The sequence below is a fragment of the Fukomys damarensis genome, unplaced genomic scaffold (assembly GCF_012274545.1).
Source record: "Fukomys damarensis isolate Sample0158 unplaced genomic scaffold, DMR_v1.0_HiC HiC_scaffold_26, whole genome shotgun sequence".
In the NCBI taxonomy this organism is placed as follows: Eukaryota; Metazoa; Chordata; class Mammalia; order Rodentia; family Bathyergidae; genus Fukomys; species Fukomys damarensis.
Genome location: NW_022900938.1, coordinates 16,433,894 through 16,457,285, shown reverse-complemented (window position 1 = coordinate 16,457,285; position 23,392 = coordinate 16,433,894). Strand labels below are relative to the sequence as shown.

The 23,392-nt window shown below is 34.5% G+C and overlaps 1 non-coding gene and 1 pseudogene across 1 annotated transcript; one reads left to right on the top strand and one right to left on the bottom strand.

The window, feature by feature from the left end:
- The first annotated feature begins 11,485 nt into the window (after positions 1–11,485).
- Positions 11,486–11,678, top strand: LOC117283461 (annotated as a pseudogene).
- Positions 11,679–15,086: 3,408 nt separating this feature from the next.
- LOC117283471 lies at positions 15,087–15,193 on the bottom strand. The gene has a single exon (XR_004514447.1). It is a non-coding gene; the product is annotated as a U6 spliceosomal RNA (small nuclear RNA).
- Between the last annotated feature and the right edge of the window lie 8,199 nt (positions 15,194–23,392).

The window sequence follows — 23,392 nt, the reverse complement described above, 5'->3', positions numbered from 1 at the left end:
GGGTAAATCCATAAGTGTAAATTATGATGCTTTATTCATAAGTTTTATTTAAAATCAGTTAACAAAGTTTAGGCATAGTTATTTTTAAAATCATACTTTTAGAACCATAACTATAATGATTTAAAAAAATTATCACTTGCCTTATCTTTGTTTTGAAGTTCAATGGTCTTTTTGCATAGGTTTGTGGTAATTATTCTGAACTATATTTTTTAATTTTAGAAATATAAGGGACCCTAACGATATTAGGGTATTAGCTGTAGTGTATAAAGTAACTCATTTCTGGGAGCATGAACCTGCTTGCCTCCGAGACATAAATCAACACAAATCTTTGTACTTGGTTCATCTTTTTTTTTTTTTTTTAACCTGGATCCATGGTGTGGTTTGCTTTGGGTAACTTGATCTAATGGTCTCCAAATTTCATGTACTGGAAACAATCTCCCAATTCATGTACTGATGGCTTTTGGAGGTTTTGGCTTCTGGGAGATATCATTGTAACCAGTTATAGGTAAGATCAGCTCCCACAATGAGACTGTGGCTCTAAAGGAAGAGGAAGAGACTTGTGCCATCGGGAATGTGAATCTTTCCAGAGGGAGGACTCTAGTCTGAAAGGCTCTTGCTCTCTCTCTTTGTCCTTGTCCTAGTTCCAGTGCACAAGCTGCTCTCTGTGGAGCAGAGGGAACTGATCCAGAAGGTCAAGTTAGCCAGGTTAAGTCGGAGCTTTAACACCATGGCCACTGACACAAAGGCTATGATGGAGTAAGGCAACAAGTTATACAACCAAGAGTGTAGCTTGCTTTCTGAGACCTAAAAGAATGTGGCCAGGATGCCAGGTCTACCTTCAGAGAGCAAATGCCTCCAACAAGAAGCTGAGGCTGATTGAAGACCATCACGAGAAAGTGGAGTCACATTTGCACCACTGTTCTGGAGTTGTTGGATAAGGATTTACGTAATAGCCAATGCAACTACATCAGAGAGGAAGGTCTTCTACTGAACCTGAAGGGAAATTAAATTCTATACCTTGCTGAAATTTCATGATTGTAAGCAGTGATAGATAATTCCCGAGGAGCTTACCAAGAGACATGTGATATAAGCAAGGAAGAGATGCAAGCCTACCTGGGGCTGGCTGTTAAATTTTCCGTATTTTATTAAGTGATCCTTCCCTGATACTCCAGAGCTTGCCTGCACTGTGGCTAAAATGACTTCTGAGGAGACAATCGTAGAGCTTGTTACACGAATGAAGATATTTCCAAAGACAGCACCCTCATGGTATAGTTGCTTAGAGACAACATTATAGGTGTCAGAAAATGCAGAAGAATGTGAAAATTAAATGCATATAGAATGTCATCCTTCTTCCCTTTGAAAGATACATTTTTACACATCTCCATTCTTACTGCATTTCCCTTTCCTATAGGAAAGAAACCCATTCATGTGTAGGGAATCAATTGCTTCTTGTCTTTTCACATGGCAGCTTTGGGAAAACTCCATTCCTTGATCTGTGTTTGTCTTGGCCTTCCTAATGTGTAGTTACTGCTAAGGAACGTATTAATAGCTTCATTTTGTATAAACACATGTAACTTCCAAACTGGTACACAGAGGACTAAAAATAACTGATATTTAAGTAATCTGAAGCAGCTTTGCGAGTGGCTGTGTTTTGTATTACTGTGAAGATATGAAAATGTAGTTAAATACAATTTAAAGAATGTTCTACATAACTTCTTAATTTCTACATTCCCTTCCTCTCTCTTCTTTAGGGGTTTCCTTTCAGTAGGCAACTTTTCATGCTCTTAATATATTCCTTCTTAGTAGGAATCCAGAAATCGTAGGTTGAATGGAAAAACACTCAATGTTTTTGGACTAAGAATCACAAATTGATATGCTTCCTGTATTACATACTATAGTGGCAAATGGAAATTTTCTTATTCACGCTTTATTTACTCCTGTTTGAGTTGACAATGTCTCTTCCCTATAAAAACTCACTCATACTTCCACAGGAAAAAAAAAAAAGGTGTATGTTTATGGGGAGGGGGAACCAGCATGTTTCCTCTAGGATCTTATGATGTAGCAAGGTCTTTGCCCAGTGCTACAAAAAATGCTAGTGTTATTTTCTTAAACTTTTCAGCCTCTACAGCCATGTGCCAAATAAACTTGTTTATAAATTACCTGGTCTCAGATTTTTTTTGTTGTAGCCATAGGAAGCAGACTTAGACAACACATAAGAGCACTTGCAAAACTCCAATAAGATGGAGCATTTGGCTGACGTACTCATTCAGTAGTTGCCACACTCTGAAGTAGTAGGAGATCATCACGTAGGGTTTGAAGGGAGATTACTGGAAACTACGTGAAGATGGATGAGCGACTCAAACTTCCACTGGCATTGAGCATAAGGTAGGGTCAAGGGCTGCATTGTGAAAGTGGCTTTTCAAAGATGGCTGTTGGTCTGTTGTGACTCTTAACATTCTTCCACGCGGAGATGTTGTCCTTCTGTGTTCTTTCAAGTCACACTTTAAAGAGGAAGCAGTGACCTAATATGGACTTCTGGCAGTTTGGTAATGGATGAGTATATAATGAAATATAATGAATGGATATGTAATTCTTATACCTTGCAGAAATTTCATGATTGTAAGCAATGATAGATAATTCCCGAGGAGCTTACCAAGAGACTGGGGTCACTGTTTTTCTCTACTGATTTCAGTAAGTTCGAAGTAAATTCTAGTATATAAGAGTGAGTATAGAATATCCTGTGTCATTTGTTACTGTTTTCAGAAACCGCAAATATATTCTCTCATTTTGTCAACTGTTACTTTGTCTGTGAACAGAAAATCCTGAATTTGGATGCAGTAAAAGTCATCCCTTTTCTTTTATTCTTTCCATTTTGTTTTAAAAGTCATCTTTTCTAGGAGATATAACGATATATATTCATGTTTTCCCACTACTTTTAAATTAATTACCAGCTATGCTATATATACATTTACACTTATACAGAGATACACTATTTTTTATCCTGCTTAATTCTAAAAAATAATTAAGATGATCTTTAAGATATAATTATATAATAAAGCTGTTGCTATAAAAATAGATACCCTTGAAGTGTTAAAAACATGGGAAGTAATTTAAAACCAACCAGGGTGGTGTTTTTCAACATGAGATCCATGGGTCACTTGCATCTTAGTTATTTTTGATATTCATTAAAAAGACAAATTTGAAACCATTATCCCAGATCTACTTAATCTGAAGGTCTTGATGTAAACCTAGACCTCTTCATTATTACTCTACATTTATCTTAATTCTGAACATATATACTAAGAACTATCTAAAACCACTAAACTAACATTACTAAATTTGAGCTTTAAATTTAGGTATCAGCTTTTAGGCTGAAAGGGAAACATTATAGGATATGAATGCTAACTAATGGGCAAAATGCATGCTCTATTCCTTAAGAGAAATAAACTTTTTCCTGGTTCTAAATTCTTAGAGGATATATACCTGTCCATGTTGAATCCCTATGAATCCTTTTGCTGACAACCCTGATCAATATCAAGACACATTTTTAAAGGTTTTTAAAGAATATTCAGTAATATAGCCTTTGGTTTATTTAATCTTTAACAGAACCAGAGAGCAAAATATTAAAGTAACTGATGAGTACATTTTCACAAGTGAATTTGAATTGTTTCTTTGGGGTATCAAGGTTAAGAATGACAGTGCAAACAGTGTAGTGTTCCTTTCTGAGAAAGATTCCTGCTGGAGTAAAGTCACTCAGTCACCACTGGGCTCCTTTTTAGAGAACTCTATTTTTTTTTTTTTTTTTTTTTTTTGGTATTTTTTTTTGTGGTACGGGGTTCGAACTCGGGTCCTTGCGCTTGCGAGGCAGGCCACCGAACCACTGAGCTAAATCCCTGGCCCCCTAGAGAACTCTTGGTTTAACTTTTTTATATCAAGATGTAGTGTTAATATCATGATGAAGAACTCTTACTATTATGTTAAATGTCATCTAGGTCCTTGTATAATGGGAGGAATGTGAAATGAGCAATTTTTTGTTGACTGCTGAAGAATGAATTGTTTGAGGCTTTCTGAAGCAAGCTTTCTGTCCACTCCAGAGCTTTCCATTGCTAACAGCAGAGCAAAGCCACAGTTCATCGTTTGCTCTTGTTGCTAGATATCCCTCTCTGAGGACTCACTTCAGATACCTTGTCAGAGTTATTATAATTTGTTTCATAAATATTTAGCACTGGTACAGTATGACTGGAGTGATAGAATTTTAGAGAACGAAGCCTAAAAGTTATCTAGCTTAAGGTTGTAGAAAAAAATCTTTCACGTTACCTAGTGTTCTCATTTTACGTGAGAAAACTGAGGCCCAAAGAAGTAAACTGATATGGCTTAGAGGATTCATTTATTGGTGAACCTGTGACTGGAATTCAGAAATCTTGATCCAAAATACAAGAGAAAATGCAAGAGAACAAGCAAGAGAAAATCTTCTTGCATCATAATCAACAGCTACCAGTATAATACAGCTTCTAGAATTTCTGTTGAATGAAAATAATAGAAATACAGGCAGTGCCAACTTTCTGTTTTGAATAATTTTTTAGTAGCAGTAATGGCTCAGGTTAGGTCTTCTGCCAATTTGTTAAGAAGAATAACAACTGACTGATACTATGTATTAATGAGTTAGATTTAGACCTTAAGAGCAAACTCTTATCTTTATACAAACAAACCAGTAGCAAAGTGCTATTTTTACCAATTCAACTGGAGAGGACTGGGACTTACCTTATCCAAGATAAGGCTCTTCTCTCCTTGTTCATCATCCCATTGCTTGTTCCAGTGCCACTGCCTAACAACAAGGTTACTGTTAGCTTACTCCTCATTTCTAAAGCACTGTCAACAACTATTTTTTCCCCTTCAAAATGAAACAGAAGCCTTAAGAAGTGATTTGGTACAATAAAAAATTATCCATCATAGGCTGGGTGTGGTAGCGCACGCCTGTAATCCCAGCACTTGGGAGGCTGAGGCAGGAGGATCGCTGTGAGTTTGAGACCAGCCTGGGCTACATAGTGAGTTCCAGGTCAGTCTCAACTACATAGTGAGATGCTGTCTCAAAAACAAACAAAAACAAAACAAAACAAAAAATTATCCTTCACAAACCAACAACTAAGAAATAAAAGCTACTTCCCTTTAGCAATCTTAGGGTGGCACAAGTTTAATATTTGTCAAATTGTTATAAATATTCAGGATATAATAAGGGAAGTTAATAGAATTGAATCCACCTTAATTCAGTGAATTTTCAATTAACAAAGGATTTTGGAAAAAATGTATTATTAAAAATGCATTATTTAATATGATTTAATCTTTTCCAATTTTCTCTCTACCATTGTAGTCATTTTTAGTTTTCTGATTGACTACACTATTTGAAAAATCTGTCCTGTGCATGCGAACGCACACACACACACGCACACACACACGTACATACATATACACACATATAATGTTTTCATTACTTTTTGTATTCACAGCCTTTGGTTTGCTTTTGATTGGGAAAGCTGAACAGTCAAAACTTCATTAATTGCTTTAAAAATTTATCTCTCATCATCAAATTATTAATCAGAAAATAAGAATGACAGATAGATTATTCAACTTTGAATGACTCTTTTTAGGACCAAAATGGGAGCAATGTGGGTAGATTCAGCAAATCTTGAAAATGAGGACACTCATTGGCTAGGGCAGTGGAGAGCAGTGTGCACAGATAGAGTCAGGAATAAATGAAACAGACATGTAACTGTTACCTCCTGACACATGACAACCAGTATCTCAAGACGTGAGTTGCCCAGAGAAGCACAAAGATTTTTATTGGGAAATCCTTGACTTAGCGGTAACCAGATAATCATCAAGAAACCCGGAGACATTATGCTTTTTTAATTTTTTATTTTTCTCTCATTGAGTTTATTGGTACACTTTGATTATACAGTACAGTTACATTCATCATTGGGATCTTGTACCTTTACACGACAGGTCTTTGTTCTCATTTTTTCCCCTTGTCCCTGCCCTCCCTTCACCCTCTCCTCCCCTCCCCATTTATAAACACTTTATTTCCATTTTTTCATATTTTTTTCTTTTCCTTTATTCCCTTTCCCCTATCCTTCCCACTTTCCCTACACCTTTAGCCCCTTTCTTCCTATTTTACACTGTCAATTATATCATTAGGATCTTTTGTACTATTATAGTTTTTCACACTAGAGAAACTATTCAGTATTTACACATGTGTGACTTATTTATTCCACTTAGGAGTATATCCTCAATATGTATCCATTTTCCTATGAATGAATCTAATTTCTCATTCTTTATGGCTTAGTAGTGTTCTATTTTATAGAAAAAACACATCTTCTTTATCCAGTTTCCAACTGATGAGCAAATGGGCTGTATCCAAGTTTTAGCTATTACAAACTGTGTCACTATAAACATAAGTGCGCATATATCACTGTGATATGATTCTTTTAATTCTTTTGGAAAGATACCCAGCAGTGGGATGGCTGGGTCAAATGGAACCTCTAGTCCCAGCTCTCTGAGGTATCTCCATATTGATTTCCATAATGCTTGCACCAGTCTGCACTCCCACCAACAATGGAGAAGGGTGTCTTTCTCCCCACAACCCCGCCAACTTTTCTTATTGTTTGATTTCTTCTATATAGTTCTGGAAACATTAGCCACAGCAATTAGACAAGAAAAAGAAATTAAAGCAATAAAGATAGGAAAGGAAGAAGTTAAAGTGTCATTATTTGCTGATGATATGATACTGTACATGGAAGGCCCAAAAAATTCCACCAAAAGACTTCTAGACTTAATTGACACTTTTAGCAGAGTAGCTGGATACAAGGTCAGCACTCAAAAATCAATATTCTTTTTTTAAATTGAAGAGGCTTGAAAAGAGTATATTCTGGATAACCTCATGTTGTGTAACTTTTTTCGATAAATCAGAATCTAAATTTTCTTATCCAGTCTTTTCCCCCCAGGGTAATGATCCACAGAAAGACAGTGTGTTTTCATGATGTAAATCCATTTGTTCTGCATTCTTGAGAGCTGAGGTGCCAGTCATTAAGAAGTAGACTATTTAACCAGGTGCAGGTTCCAAATGCCCCATCATTCTAGTTTTATATTTTTTCTCTAGAAGAGTAATAGTGATAATTATATAAATTGACTTTCTTTATCTCCATGGTTGGCATAGTCAGTCTGTCAAGAAACATCTGCACTTCAGTGTTTGTTTCAGCATCGTGTAGAATGGATAAAGAAAATGTGGTATTTAAATACAGTGGAATACTATTCAACCATAAGAGGATGAAATCCCGTCATTTGCACCAACATAGATAAACCTAAAGGATATGAAGTACAACAAACTAGACACAAAAAGATAAATAGTGCATTATCTCACTCATGTGTATAGTAGAATTTTTTTTTCCTCATAGAGGTAGGTAGTAGAAGGATAGTAGCCAGAGTTTAAGGAATGTAGGGAGGCAGAGGTAGGGAGAGAGGTTGGTCAGCAGATACAAGGTTACAGTTAGATAGAAGAAATAAGTTTTTGAAATCTACTACAAGGCAGGTTAACTGTAGCTAACCGTAATGTATTGTATATTTAAACATATTTAGAATAGAAGAATATTTGGCCACAAAGAACTGATACAGGATTAAGGTGATAGATATCCCAATTACCTGCTTTGATCATTATACAATGTACAAACTGAAGTAAACTTCATTATTATTATTATTATTATTTTGGGGTGCGGGGATTGAACCCTGAGGCCTTGTACATTCCAGTCAATGTTCTACCACTGAGCTGCATTCACAGTCCTGTACCCTATAGGTTTGTACAATTATGATGGATAAATTTAAAATATTTCTTAAAAATTGGGAAGAAATTGCATCTGTACTGAACATGTGCAACTTTTTTCAGTCTTTTTTTGGTCACAATCCCCTAAACAAAGCAGTAAATAGCTTAAGTATTTATATAACATTTGCACTGTATTAGGTATTATAAGTAGTCTAGAGGTGACTTAAAATATATAGGATATTGTGCATAGGTTATATGCAAATATTATACTGTTTTATTTAAGAAACTTGAGCACTGTCCAACTTTGGTATCACTGAGGCTCCTGAAACCAATTCTCCAAGGGGTTTGTATTTTTGTTCTGCCTTATGAGAAAAAATGAGATCATATTTAAGTTGACTTTCCCTTTATTAATATTTCATAATTTTACTTTCTGAATTTGTACTCACATAAAGGTACACTCTTGTGTAATCCTAGGTAGCATTTTCTTTATAAACTATAAATATAAGCCTTTAAAATTGTGTATCTACATTTTGTGGACATGAATTAATTATTTGAAATTCTGTCTTATCTCGTGTGACCATTTTAACTTTATTACCATAATATCCATATACTCTAAAAGTTAATCCACAAACAATATAAATTAAGATATATTTCACTTCCTTTTGTAATATTACTTTTGTACACTTTTTTTGTACTTTTTGTACATTTACTTTTGTAATATTGCCTGGGTGATTAATATGAGGCCAGAATTACAGATTCCCTATTATTTAATGTTAAACACATGGATCTGAGGTACTGAATACATTTTTAAAACATTTTTCCAATTTATGCCTTCTGGTGGTCAGAAAAATATGTGAAAGTAGTTTAAGGAAAGAATAGAAAGTTGAGTTACAAGATCATTGTCCTTTTCTCTGTCTTTGTTGCTGGGACAAACTACCTGACACCCATAAGTCAAAGGAGGAAAGGTTTATCTTTAGCTCAGTTTGTAGAGGTTTCAGTCCATAGCTAGCTCCAAGGCAGGGTGACATAGCAGAGGAGGGTGGCAGAGAAGAAACAGTCCATAGAATGACAGACAGGAGGCACTGAAGTGGCAATATTGAGCTTCCCTGTCCCCTTTGTTCCATTCGCCCTATAAGCCTATCGGTTGGTGTTACCTGCAACCACCTGGGGGCCTTCCCATTATCCACACCCAGAACTGTGGTAAACCAATCAGTGGACTACTTTAGTTATCATACACCCTTATAAGCCTTTGATCCAGCCATTTCTGAAAAGTCTCACCTATGAGTACTTTGGGGGGACATAACGATACAAGCCATAGCATCATAAGTTGTCAGCAATTTGTAAGAGAAATACAATTTTATGTAAAGGTTGCATGAAGATCATCAACTGCTCTATCTATATGATTATTATATTCTCTTGTTATTTCAATTGGATCATCAAAGATAGTCTTAAATTGGATCTGATATAGTATCTATCTACAACTAATGAAAAGGTGTTCAAGCAATACATCTATTTCATTTATCTGCTTTAAGAGTGATATCTGTAACATGGCTCTCTTTTTAACATTTATCACATACAAAATTTGCCTGTCATTATGAAGGATGGAGTTGGAATATGATGGTTAAAACTAAGCGTGTCCTGTTATCACTTCAACATGCATGAAAACCACAGCTTCTTTAGTTGAAGGTGTCTCCATATACCAGAAGCTTTTATTGAGAGATTTTAGACTTGGCAAGCAAATCCAGGACCTACCTGCTTTTCCACTTGTAGTGGGGAAAATTTTGCGGTTTAACTATATAAATATCCCGTGTGTGTATGTGTGTGTGTGTGTGTGTTAGTATTAGGTTTTTTTTTTTTTTTTTTTTTTTTTTTTTTTTTTTTTTGCAGGACCGGGGATCAAACTCAGGACCTTGTGCTTGCAAGGCAGACATAGTACCACTGAGCTGAATCCCCGGCCCAGTAGGTTCTTTAGAACCATTCAAATAGATAATTCTGTGTTTGAGCTCCAATGCTATAAATACTAAACCCCAAAATCTGATTACTGGAAGGAAATAGCCCCAAAATACTATTGCTAAGTATATGACATACCTCATACCGTGAAGTTTTTCCATAAATTTGGACAAAATTAATTGATGCACATAAGAACTAATTTATCATTGAAAAAACAGGAGTCACTAAGAATATGAATTAGCTCAAAGCAAAATATTCACTGCATGGATAAATAAATGGTCTGTTTGAAAATAGTGGGGAATCCACCCATATATTTGTATGCAATCCTACTAAGAAGTTGAGTCTGTCCATTGTGTGGAAGTCAGATTTCATAGCAGAACATTTTTCCAATTTTCAGTAAATTCTAGTAGTAGTTAATTCTACTTTATTACTACATTTAATAACCCTTAACACTCTCTAAGTAGTAAGTAGTCTTTCATTATATGATTAGTATCTTTCTTTAACATCTTAATAGAATGATTCAAACTTTCATCTTCCCTTGTTCTTGGAAGTCTAAAGTATCCTTTTACCAGATTGCTGTGGATTTCCAGGAGGTTCCAGATATAGAGGAGATGATAAAATGACCTCTTTTTTTTCTCCCAGGTGCTATTCTTTGGAAGTTCATGCTTAATGCTTAGTCCTTGCTTGTCCAGTCTACTCTTGAAACTACTGTTTGACTTCTGCCAACATTGCTAATTAATGGCTATGTACATGTACCTGCTTTATTTTTCAACACACTCCATGCATAAATTATCCTTTAATTAAACATTTAAATCATGGTGGAAGCCTATTGCCAAGCAGACAAAACCACCATTCTTATAATTCCTGGACATCTTTGCCTTGGAGGTTCCACATGATTGTGTCTTTCCTTAATCTTTGTTTGGTTATCTTGCTCACATGACTCTTGCTAACATGACTGTCCTCTTAACATTCTTCCCAATCCTAATTAAAAGTTTACAAAGGTCTTGAAACTAGATTCAAAATTATATCTCATTAATATGTGATTGTTCAAATTATTAGGTAGTGCTTGTTCTCTTACTATATGGAGAAAAATCTAAGAATCTCTCCTCTACTTTGTCTTTTTATATTATACATATGTAAAAATGAAACTTGTCATTCACCCTGGATATTGGATGAAAGTATTTCCACTTTTTGGTGCATTCTTGGAAACTCATCTAAAGAAATTTTGTGTATGCCTCTAACAATTCTTTATTTTTTCCTTCTGACTATTCTTGGTTAATAATTATTCTTTTGTCTGTTCCATATACTTACAAGAGTTGTCATATTACAAAGGTAGTGCAAATTCCAACTATTTTTGTTGGTATATAAATGTCATACTCGTGTGGTTAAATTGACATGTAAAAATTATTTTAGATTTTATTTTAATTTCCTTAAGATTCAGATTTTTTTCAAGAGTTTCAAGATTCTTGATAAAGTGGTAATAATAGGGTACTTTTTATCCTAGTGGAAATGGAGACTTGTTTTGTTAGTTATTTCTTTTTGTAGATTCAGATTCCTTGCTCTGTTATCTTTTTCTGGGGAAAAACAACCCATATAATAATGCTCATTTCTTAAATACATAACTTCTTTGAAACATATTAGGGCTTAACAAAATAAGAGAACGGTGTAGTTTACGTTTGTGAGCACTGATACAATGTGTAAAAGTCTTAATTAGAACCTCTTCCAAAGGCTGTACCTTCAGGGATCACTTCTATGGTGCCATATCAAAGATGTTGCTTTTAGTGGGTAGAAACCAGCAGGCGGAGGTGCAGGGTTTTCTCCTGAGTGTGAAGTTGGCTTTTGGTATTGCTTTGCTGTAACTGTCATTGGCCATTGGTGATCATTCTTCTCTTGCCCAAGTGGTAGAAACAAAAACAAAAGCAACAAGTTAATAAAAAACCCTTTTCCCTTTTATTAGAGTGACCAAGAGACTGTTGTAAAAAATTGCATCATTATGCAGAGGTGGGAGAAACTTCAGTGATTGGCCCCTCACAATCTGGAAGACTCTTAACCTTTTTGAATAATGTCTTTCTATGTACCTTTAGTCCTTTCCCATACACTTAGAATTTTGTCTCCTTCTGGCCATGTTTTGATTTTTGTCTTGTCCTTTCTGCTTGGCTTTCTTCTCTTGGAAATTATATATGCTTAAGGATATGTGCAAAAGGGCTCAACTGATCCTGATATTTCTTTAATACCATGTTAAGATACATTGATTCTGAAGTGTTTTTGTTCTTCTTTTGTTTTCATGACTTGGACACTCTAAGATTCTAAAGTTTGGCTTGCTTGTTTTTCTGCATAGTCTTTTGTTAATAAACTTCACTGTATCACAGAAATTTAAGGATTGTAAGCAATATTCTACTAACCATAATCAAATTTGTTATCTTTAAAAGGCACTTTTATTTCCCCTTGGCTATATTCTGTTGGGCATATGTGTTTTCTGTCAGACACCTTTTAGTAGAGCATATGATAGATCTAAAGACTCAATCTAAAATTATACTGAAATGTCACTGTAAATCTTTAATGCTTTATAATAATATTAACAGTGCTGATGTCTTAAAATCAAACATTTGATGATCATTCCACTTCTCTCTTATTTTGAATTGAATAACATGGCACAATTCTATATAGTATCATAATATATATTTTATTTCTCTGGTAAAGGTGGGTTATAGACTTGCCACCATAGTCAAATTTCTTAAGACCTTGCTATGGCAGGTATTTGTAATGGTCATCTAAAAAGAGACTTAAAGCTGATCTTAAATTGTCCAGATGTCTGGGCAGTCAACAGAGTATAGATAAAAGAGGAGGTTGGTTTCTCTTTGGCCTCTAGGAAGAAAGACAAGTGCTATAATCTCTTGTGCTTCTTGCATAGTGGCAGGAATGAAAAGAGTTTCTTCCTACTGGGGACAGGCTATTGCAGAGTTCCCACATAAGAGGCTCATTCTTGCCTTGTGTTTTTCTAAACTTTGCCAATCAGATACATCATTCCTTCTTTTCAAGAAAGGAACTTTATAGAGGAAACTTTGTTTTTTAATAGTTTTGAAAGGGTAGTCAATCTTACTTCACAGGCAAAACATGAACATCTGGAAAGGAAGAGATGATCCCCACTTTACTAACTAATGAGCTCTTATGTACCAGGCACTGCAGATAGTATACTTATAGTGTAAATACAAAGCCTCATAGTAACACAATATGATACTTTAAAATTATCTACCATTCCTTTTACCCATATTCTATAAAAATACTTGCTTTCCTTAGGAGAATTAATCTTATCTGATCTATAGAATTCTAGTTGAGCTTCCAAATATCTACCTCCTAAGACCTGCAGCCCAGGCTGGGCCTTTGATACTTATTTACGCCGCCTCTAAGTGTTCAAAGAGTGAGCATGTGCTCCAACAACAGTTGGAATTGCAAATCATGTCTCTGATAACAGATTCATATCTTCCATTCTAATGTATATATGTTACTTTAAAAATTAAGTTAAAGATCAGTATGCTGAGAGACTGAGGCAGAAAGATTGCAAGATTTTGTTTCAAAAACTAAAAGGGGGCTGGGATGTAGTTCATTGTGGAGGTTCTGGGTTCAATCCCCAGTATTGGAAGAAAAAAATGTAAAGAATTTATAGTCAAACTCAAAATATGTATTCTGCAGAGCACAGAGATTGTAGTTTTCTTTTTTGAAATATTCAAATGGTAAATTACATCAAGAGCTTTCCTTATATTCCTAATCAGAGCTTAATTCAAACCAGGCATAGAGTAGGTACCCTAGATGAAAAGATAGATAAATTCAAGGAAAGTTGATAAATAATATAGTAGATGATTTATTAGATATGGAAGTTAACAATGGCTTTAAAACTGATCTATAAACCTGTTTGTAAGAATAGAAACTCCTAGAAAATTTTGGTTATAAATCTTGAAATTCCAAAGATTCTGGGCTTTTTTCCTAAAGGTTAAAATTTTTTATTAGTGCATGCTTGTAATAAAGACTAGTGACGTTCATTTTGGGGAGTTGGCATATACATATAACATATCTTGGTCATTTTCAATCCTTTTACCTCCATTTTTTCTTTCTTCTCCCCCCCCAAATGTTTCTTTATTGAAATATTTGATTTGATTTAGTTTTAATCATTAGTGTTACTCTCAGCATAATTTAACCTGTTGTGTTCCTGGAAGCCTTTAATTCCTGTTTCTGATAATCTACTGATATTTATTATTTTACTTAATTGCCATCACTTTACTCTTTGCATACAAACCATTTCCATCATTTAAACACAGTAGGCCTGGAGGTTTATTTGCCTTTATCTTTTCCTTCTGCCTTATTAAGACCAATTTCTTTCCATAGCCTCACAGAGGATAGACTTATTAGAGTTCATTTTGACCAACTTACTAGAGACCTCTTTTTCCGACAGAGTAATTACAAATGAATATAAGCTGATATAGGAAAATATAATAACTCAGTGTAATAGATCAAGTACTGTATTGTGAGACTCCAAGCATATAGATGAACAAGATAAAATTTTAATATTCTGGCATTCCTATGATTCTGGGCAAATGCCATCATTTTTATTTTATGGAAGTGAGGAGGAAAGGTAGATACAAATTAATTTGCCATGAGTTAGATGGACTTTCCCTTCATGGAGAGAGATGGATACAAGTGCCCATCTCCTCTGCTCCTTGGATCATCTTTCTTCCTGATTTATGTTTATTTGAGATATAATATTATATACAGTGCCATTGGAAATTATTAATGATCATGTATTTGATCTATGTAGATTATTCTTACAGAACCTTATACTATTTTTAATCTATTGGTATTTGATTGATTTTTTTCTCATTGAGTTTATTGGTACTTTTTAGGTTTCCGGTATAGTTACATTCATCATTGGGCTCTTGTACCTTTGCATGACAGATCTCTTTTTTGTTTGTTTGTTTGTTTTTTGAGACAGGGCCTCACTATGTATTGAAATTGACCTGGAACTCATTTTGTAGCCCAGGCTTGTCTTGAACTCACATCAATCCTCCTGCCTCAGCCTCCTGAGTGCTGGGATTACAGGCATGAGCCACCACGTCCGGTTCTAAATGACAGATTCTTGGTTCTCATTTTTTCCCCATATCCCTGCCCTACCTTCACCCCTCTCCCCCATTTACAAAGATGTTGTTTCCATTTTTTCCTTTTCTCATATTTTTTCTTTTCCCTTATTTCCTTCCCCTGCCCTTCCCACTTCCCCTCTACCTTTAGCCCTTTTCTTCCTATTTCACATTGTCAGTTATACAATTTGGATAGTAGTAAAAATATGGAACGCTTCACGAGTTTGCATGTCATCCTTGCATAGGGGCCATGCTAATCTTCTCTGTATCATTCCAATTTTAGTATATGTGCTGCCGAAGCAAGCATGGTATTTGATCTTAAATGCCAAAATATAATGCCCTACAGATCAAAGTAATTGTGCAGAATTACTTTGGCTAATTTGGTTTTCATAGGAACTTAGATGGCGCTGTGTCTGAGTGACATTGAAAATATAGTAATTAGTGATCGCCATATACATGAGGAGGTGGGTCCCATATTGTGAGCAAGTAAATATAATAGTTTCTGTACTTAACGAATCAGGTCCCTCTTCATTAATTACATTGTTAGACTCAGAATTCTTTCAGAAAAGAGTAAAAAAAAAAAAATTGAAAACAAATCTGTCTTCAGATGCTTGTCAATTAATATTTTTATTTCAAAGAGATAAAAGCCTTTTGTAGTCATTGTGTGATCTTTACCCGTATTATCTACCTTTCTTCTTTTTTTAAAATAAGAGCAATCTTGGTTTATTGACTTCTCTATATACCAGCTGATTCAGTGTCTTAGAAAGCACCTCATTGATTTTTCTGGAGTGAGGTTGTTGGTTCAAACCTTGGAATATAAGATTGTTATTGAAGTTCAAGTGTTGGAATAGTCACTGTGAGGGATGGTGAGGGCAATTAAATATAGTTTTAACTGAAATTCAAAATGAGTTTATATTTCAATACAATATCAGTAATTCAGAGGTAAATATAACAAATCATATCTGTCTTTTTATTTTGCCATATGGAAAACAAGTTTTTGCAATAGGACAACATTAATATTTGAGCCAAGACAAAGAGCTTTTCCCCAAATCATAGCAACTCTCCATTAAACCAAAACCAAAACCAAACAACAACAAAAAAAACACCCTAAAGTCATTAAAAATACTTTTCATAAAGGGAACAAATAGCTTTATTTCTTTACTTATTCATCTCCAATAGAATTAGATTTTATGTAAAGAAGTAAAAAATCTCCCAGGTATAAAATATTTCAGATACCTCTAAGCAATAAATTAGAAAATGAAAAATGAGATAAAATGAATCTATATATAAAGTGGTTTATCATCAGTTATGCTAGCTGATATCTTGAACATAGTGTTTGAAGTAATATTATATGATTCAGCTGCAGGTATGTGTGGCAATAAATTTAAGTGTAGTGTTATCCTTCAGTCATATAAAATATTGAACACAGCATATCATTTTAAAATGATGTGTAAAGCACCATGTAGAGAGCAAAATGACAATCTACAATAATACTTTCTGACCCCGGCTCTCTGACAAAGCCACAGTTTAACTGGTTTATTGACAGGTTAGATGATTATAGATTAGAGTGGTTCACAAAAGATGGCAGTTCCAATTCTTTTGTAATAGTTTAACTGTTCTTGAAAACCCTTTATCCAAGCAGCTCAAAACATTACTAATAGTAAGTCTTATGTCTAAACATTTATCAGGCATCTTCTTCTTTTCAAGGACTTTGGAATCTCAATTACTATGCATTAATTATTCCTGTGAGAAGTTCTAGCATATTTAAATCATTTAAAAATGAAGCTTTAAAGCCTGAGAAGTCTGATTAACCCCTCCAAAGAAAAGCCGTTAGACTCTTTGTCCTCCAAGGATCAACTCTGTCCTTGGATGTCTGACTCATATTTATGACTTAAATAGGGGGGAACAAATCAATTAGCCTTTCAGAGTCATTTGATTTGGGGCAAGATGCTTGACCCCCATTTGTTTCTGTCCTTATGTGATCATAAATAAAAATCATTGAATTTTGTCATTTTTCTTGTTTCACAGGAAGACTGATCTAATTTATGTATTATTGTTTTTCCAAAAAAGACCTATGTATATCAAATATAATTAAACACTTCTTTGTTAGTGTAAACACTTTGAAGAAAGGGTTTCACTTCTCGCTTAGAGGATATTGTATTTTCTTAGAAACTCAAACCCTTTGAATTTTCTTCATATGTTTCTGTGGAATATTTAGAAACTGAAATCTCCTTAATTTAAAGTGTCATGAACAACAGATGGTGCCCCTAAAAAGACTAGTTTCACATTCAAGTTATTTTGCAGTAAACCAATGTCCTTGAATTGTATTGTAACGAAATTTAATGCTTTGAATACACAACAGAAAATCAAGCGAACTACAAGTGGAAATGAAAGATAATGAATAAGATTCTTACATTTCATTAATTTCCTTATCATCATAAATATTGGTCCTGATCAGAATTGCAGAGGTAGAATTTTGGTATCTTTAAATTCATTCTGTATCCACATAATTTGAGACTAAACAAACGTTTTCTGCAGAAATTCTTAAGTAGCTATGTCTTTGGGATTCTTGTATAAATTTCCTTTTACTGGAACTTTTCCACCTGTAGTTTAATCTTACACCTTTCTGTGACTTTTAGGCGTTCATCACAGAGTGTGCATTTTGCTCATCTGTGGGCCACTGACTACCATTGACCTGCAAGCAGTTAAAATAGAATATCTTCCCTCCTGATCATCTTATTTCTAGTAGACTTAGCCATCTCACTGGGTCTGTGAATATAGGACAGTTGTAGTTTCAAATATAATTGAGTACCGAGTGATGTGAGAATTTACAAAATTTTCATACGATTTCTGTAGATATTAGTTGAGATATGAAAACATCTATATTTGAACATATTTGTTTCCTTCAAGGATATGCTCTTTCCCTTCCAGTCCTCAGACCTGTTTTATTCCTTCCTGGATGTATCCCAGGATATTCACCTTGGCTCCCTTTTATGCCTCTAATCTAGCTACTAGGAAAGAAGACAAAAGGAATCAAACTAAGCTTTGCCTGCTGTTTATATCTCTCCACACAGCAGAATCAGTCACAAAATATTACAAGGAAGATATTTGTTGGTGGTATTGTGTTATGGTTAATTTTACGTGTCGACAGAGGATTTTTTAGATGAGACTAACATTTTAATCAAATCGAAGAAAACCAGCTGTCATCTATAATGTGGTTGAGACGTACCCAATCAGTTGAAATCCTGAATAGGAAAACAAAAAGTAAGAAAAAGAAAATGAGAAAAGGATCATCCTACCTGAGGAATAGGAAATTCTCAAGCAGATGCCCTGCTTCTGCCTGGTGAATGTCCACTGCAGATTCATCGTTTCTATAACCTTCTTGCTCAGGCTACCTCAGACTCAGTATCCTCCTTTCTCTCAACACTGCGTTAAAGGCATGTTCCACTACACCAGCGTGAGACAATTTCTTATAGTAAAGCCCTTTCTGTAGCCACACACACATTCTACCAGTTCTGTTTCATTGAAGAACCCTGATAATACAAATCAGTTCCCACTTCAACATAGAATGTGATGGATCATTAAATGCAGAAAAAGTGGAAAATTGGAAAGAGAATGTGGTATAAAGATTGTGGTTTTAATTTAGGTCAATACACTGGTGTGATCCTGGGTGATCAATGGACTTGAAGTTTCTCTACTACCAAAATAAGGACATTCAACCAGATAAATTTCAGTATAAATTTCCAGCATTAATACAGATGGTTACAGCAACACCTGGATGCTTTTGGTCTAGGAGAGGACTGTAGTTTCTCTGGTACTTCTTCATTACTAGCATGATATTAAGAATTATGAAGAAAATGTGCAAAATAGGAGCACATTTGTTAAGCATAAAGGAATTAATGGTTATCATTAATGAATTAATGTAAAATGGGAAGATCTATTCCTCCCCCATTGTACTTAATACAAATTAAAATACTCAATTAATCTTTTCACAAAACAGTCAAATCCTTACTGCTGGTATGATCAATTTCTTGTCAAAAATGTTGGACATTTTTCTTTAATACTATTGATGGAGAGTTTAATAATTCTGATTGAAAAAGGATAAAACAATAAGTAAATTAAACTTCTAGACTCATATCTCCCAGGAATATGAATTGAGACTTCCTGAGGCATCAAATATAAAGTTAATAGTAGATGTAGATATAATTGCTGCTGTTTTGGTGCCCGAAGCATCTCCTTCCTGTTACATGTTTCACAAATGGTTGTGTTAAGTGACTTTCCTTCTTTAATTCCCCCACCTTCCTTTTGAATCTTGCATGTAAAAATCACTATAATTAATTTCTGTCTGATAACTTTTCTTCTTTTGTTCTCATTGTTTCTAGGTATTCTTTTGTAGTGAAATGGAAATTAAATTTCCAACTAGCTGTGTATACTTTTCATCCACATATCAGTCATTGTCATCAACATTATCATGCTCATTATCGTTACAGATTTTGTTGATTTGCTGTGTACTACTTTTCTAGATACCACATTGTTTATGGAGAAGATGCAGTTTATGATAGTTTAAAGAGCAAATCAATGATGTTATAAAAGTAAAGCAGGTGTTCTGGGTAATAAAATATGGTGTGACTATTTTATCATAATTATTTAAGTGTTTGTCACAAATTCTTAGCACTGAAAACATTGAAAAGGTTCATCATTCCTTGTCATCTCATCCCTTTCTCAAATAATGCTTTCACTGTTCTTCAACGAGTGGAAGTCCTCCTGGAGAATCCCACTTTTGTTACCAGTTATACTGTCCCAGTGTATGTAAAACAGTGACAGAATTCAACTTTTATTCCTAATGAAATAAACTGAATGCTTTTCCCTAAAGACCAACCAAAAATGTCTCTTCAGTATTTTTGATGTCATATTTTCCATTTTTAGAATTCATTTCATTCTTTTTCGTCTATATAGCCCAGTTATTTGCTAGAAATGCTTTTTTTCTCCATGTATATTGTCTACATTTTTCTCTGGATATGATAGCATTTTTTTTGTTTTTGTTTTGTCTTTTTATTGAGTTTATTGGTACATTCTAGGTATACAGTACAGTTACATTCATTACTGGGATCTTGTACCTTTACATGACAGGTCTTGGTTCTTGTTTTTTCCCCTTGTCACTACCCTCCCTTCACCCCCTCCTCCCCTCCCCATTTACAAACACTTTAATTCTATTTTTTCATTTTCTCACATTTTTTTTTCTTTTTTATCATGGCTGTTTTGAAGTTCATACTGCAAAATTGCAAACTGTGAGCCATATCTTGATCTTCTACTAATACTCTTCTGTTTTGACCATGTTCATATTTTCATGCTTGTTTGTGTGTCTTACAGTATGTGATTGTGTAGAGAACATTTTGCATAAGAGGATATTAGACATGAAATTAACATTTACCTCCTGAAAAGGGCTTGCCACTTCTTTTGCCACGAAGCTAGAAGGGCACCTAAGTTCATATGACCATCTGTTGGTTTTGATCTATTCACTCATGCATTCATTCATTCGTTCACTCACTGTTCTGGATTGTATGTAGATGTCCTCCCAAAGCCTCATGGAGTGATAGATGGGGCTTTTCAGAGGTGGCTGGATCTAGGGTGTGTGATGCTTGACCAAGCATGTGATGCTGAATGAAGGGTGTGAGTGCTTCCCACCCTAAGGGTAGGTGGCCTGGATACGATAAAAGGGACAGAGAGAGATTCCTGTTTGTTGCTTGTCACTTGTCCCTTATTGTGGCTGCTGCTTGTCTTCTGCTCTGCGATGCTTCTCTGCCTTGGAGCCAGCTAACTATGGCTGAAACTTCTACAGGCTGTGAGCCGAAATAAACTTTAACTTTGGATGTTGAGTATTTTATCTCAGCAACAAGAAAAGTCACTGAGACATCATCTTTCATTGATTCATTTCACCAATGGCTTCAGCGGTTTTAAAGATAGGATCAGTGTTGTTTGGAGACTAAGCACTGAGAAGATTCCAGAAATTTCTCTGTGCTTTGCAGGTAAATCACTAGTCTGCCTAAACTATGACTGATTTCCTTCTTCTCTGTATCTTGACTGCCAATTTCCTCCTGGGTTGTTGGGAATTGTCTTGTAATAAGTGAAAAACTATGGAAGAGGTACATGTGTGACTGGCTCCTTTGAATTCTAGTGTGTAATAAATTATGGAAGTTGAAAGTTTGTTATTAGCTCTATTCATTTCTCCTTAAACTCATCTGTGTACATTCTTGTCACTATGTCTAGGTCTTAAGTAGCTGTGGATTTTTAGCCCTTGTGAAGGGCCTGTTCATTTCTTGAACTAATTTATATTTTTTTATTTCTAATTGACTTAAAAATTGCAGCATATTTGATTTGTTTTTGTTTTTAAGATGAGAACCATGACCTGTTTGGATTTTCTATATCCTAACTGGACTTGATTCATTTATATTCCATTTTATATTTTGAATTAGAGCCAAACACTTTGGTTATTAAATTGCAATAGTTCCTATCTAATAACAAAATCATTTAAAATCACAGATTGGCATTGGAGTTAAGCTTTGCTTATATCTCATAAGCTTTTATCTATAATGCTTTCACTGTCATTCATTTCTAAATATTTTTAATTGAAGTTTTAACTTCTGTTCTCCCTAGGAGGCCAAAGGAAGAAGGGTGTGTGGGCCTGTGTGCTTGTGTATATACATTTAATTATTTTGTTACTGTGGTCAGACAGTATGGTCAGAACACCATTTTGGGAAGACTGTTGAGTTTCTCTTTAGGTCCTAACACTCGAGGGCGTCACCTTTGAGTCAGAGCATTGGAATTGTCTGGCAAACATATGGGCAATTTGTATTTATTGCATGGATGAAAGAGGCATTTTCCTCTGGTAAGTATTAACCATGTAATTTTAAAAAGCTATTTATGGGTCTAAAGTTAGAACTAGATTATTATCCAATTCAGAATTTTTATTTTTTTCTAGTGCTCAAAGACTGACAACAGTATATTATTTTCCATTAGTTTATGTTTCTTTTAACTTCTTGCTATTTTTTCTAAAAACATTAACCTATGCTGTTTGTTATTCTTTTTAAGTACATGATGGTTCACGCTAGTTACACTTTTTTCTTACTATATTTTATATATTATTCTTTCACCTGATTATCCTTACTTTTATGTCACTTGGATATTATTGTTTTTGTTTAATAAACATTCTTTGCATTCTTACATTTTAAAACTTTTCTATTACTTTTTAAAGTGTGAGATTTATAAACAATATTTGGTTGCATTTTGTAAATATTCAGTAGAGGAGCCTTTGTTTTTAATCCAACCTTATTGTTACTATAGTTTAATATTAATACTTCCAAATTGCTATCTACTGTGTTTTTTATTCATTCTTCCTCCTCTCAAAACTTCTCTTCAAGGGGCTGGGGATTTAGCTCAGAGGTTCTGCTGCCTGCCTCACAAGTGCAAGGGCCTGAGTTCAATCCCTGGTGCCAAAAAACAAAAACAAACAGCAACAAAAAAATTTGCTCTTCTACCTCTTCATTTTTTTCTTCTTTATCCTTTTCTCTATTTCTCTCCTTCTTTTTCATTTTTTTCTATGTGGACAATTTTTTAAAAATTTTTGTTTCTTTTAAAATTACTTTCTAATTTTATTATATGGTTTTATTTTCTGTTCTATAATATTTTTTTTGGGGGGGGTCCTAGAGATCGAATCCAAGGCCTTCTGCATGAGAGAAAAATACTATTACACTCAGGTACATCTCAAGTTTGTAAAATTTTAATAGTTTTTAAACTTTAGTTTTAAAATACCCTATATTTTTATAATTTTCTCATAGAAAATAAATCTATTTCTTGACCTCTCAGTTACAAAACATATATGTAAAATATACATCTGACTTAAGTATAAATTTTAATGGCCATTTTGATATGCAGTGCTCTCAATTTTAGGGCCTGTTTCACGCTCAGCATCCTCCCTTGATGTACATGGCAGGAATTTAATTCGACAATAGTGATTCCATCAGGACAGCAGTTTGACGGCTACCTAATTTCAAGAGAAAAGCCAAAGGGACGCATTTGGTTTAGGTTATAGCACCCCACAGTAGTCATGCCTGTGATTAAAGCCTAATTTTCTTATCGTTTTGTTCCCCTCTCCTTCAGTTCTTTTCATTTGTTTATTTTCATCCTGATTTCTCTACTAGAGGCTGGAGTTGAATTACCATTTCTTAACTGCATCGCTTTTCCTTATTAATGGGTGCTAATAATCTCTTTCTAATGAAACTCTCTTTCTCCAAGCTGTTTTTCCACATTAGTTAGAAAGAAAATCAGAGTGACATAGTGCGATCAGGTTTCACAGAAAGTCAGATTTCTGTTCTCTACTTTGTTTAGAAATCTGACAAAAACAGGCAAGAGTTGTGATGGAATAATGAACTATGTTATAAAGGAATACCTGAAAAAAATCAAGGATGGAGGAAGTAGAGTATTTAAGTGAGAATAAAAGAATAAATGA